Source organism: Halyomorpha halys, unplaced genomic scaffold, assembly GCF_000696795.3.
Source record: "Halyomorpha halys isolate HHAL.00 unplaced genomic scaffold, Hhal_1.1 Scaffold1134.1, whole genome shotgun sequence".
NCBI classification, from domain to species: domain Eukaryota; kingdom Metazoa; phylum Arthropoda; class Insecta; order Hemiptera; family Pentatomidae; genus Halyomorpha; species Halyomorpha halys.
Window position 1 is genome coordinate 3,414 of NW_027106193.1, and position 1,270 is coordinate 4,683.

Here is a 1,270-nt window from a genome sequence, read left to right on the forward strand (position 1 = left end):
TGAGAGCCTGGAGCTGGACGACAATAAGAGTATAGCGCTTCGGAGGTTTTTCTCATTGGAATCTAAATGTCGTAGAAATCCAACCCTAGCGGAGAAGTACAAGGCCTTCATGCAAGAATATCTCGCCTTGGGGCATATGTCGCCTGTACTGACCCATTCTACGTACATCATACCTCACCATGGAGTATGACAGGAACAATTGAACGAGCCAAAGCTTAGAGTGGTTTTCGACGCCTCCTGTCGTTCAACCCGTCACAGCTTAAATGATTTATTACACTCCGGCCCCAAGCTGGAGAGAAATCTAGCTATGATTTTGATTCGATTCCGTCTATACGCAGTCGCTGTCTGCGCCGAGATCGTGAAGATGTATAGGCAGATCATCATGCATGATGATGACCGGAAGTACCAGCATATACTGTGGCGCAGTTACACCTCAGAAGCGATCTAGGAGCTTGAACTTAACACGGTTACCTATGGAATAAGATCTAGTGCCTACCAGGCTCTCCATGTCGTTGAACAACTAGCTGAGGATGAAGGCTCGCATTTTCCCCTCGCATCGCAACGTGTACCCTTTGACATGTATGTGGATGGCATCGTAAGTGGGGCTGAAACTCTTGCAGATGCCCTGGAACTAATCTCGCAATTGGGTACGTTGTTCGCCAAGGGAGGATTTAGTCTAAGTAAGGGGGCGTCTAACGTGGCAGAGGTGTTGCCATGCGATAGGGAGAAGGTAGAATTGGTTCCCATACAGTTTCCCGAGCACGACTGCGTCAAAATCCTAGGACTCTTCTGGAACTCCACAACTGATTCTTTTTCCTATGTCGCTTCATCACCTCTAGTACATAAAATCACCAAGCGCGTGATGTTCTCGGCGGTGGCCAGGATCTTCGATCCGCTGGGTTTGCTGGCTCCTGTAATCTTCAAGGCGAAGGTACTAATTCAAGAAATTTGGAAGGCTCGACTGGACTGGGACGATAAGTTGTCTAATGATTTAAGTGAAGCATGGATAGAATTGATGCAGGATTGGCAGTGTTTGTCTTCTATATCCACCCTTCGATATATCTCGCACAAGGAAGCGAAACATCAATTAGTCGGAATCTGCGACGCATCATTCCAAGAATACGCAGCGACCCTTTATCTCCGTTCGGAGAGCCACTCTAGTGACGTTTAGGTCGCTCTTATCAAATCAAAGTCCACGGTAGCACCCCTCAAATTCGTTTCCATTGGTCGCCTTGAACTATATGGCGCTCTTCTTCTCGCTCGTTTGATT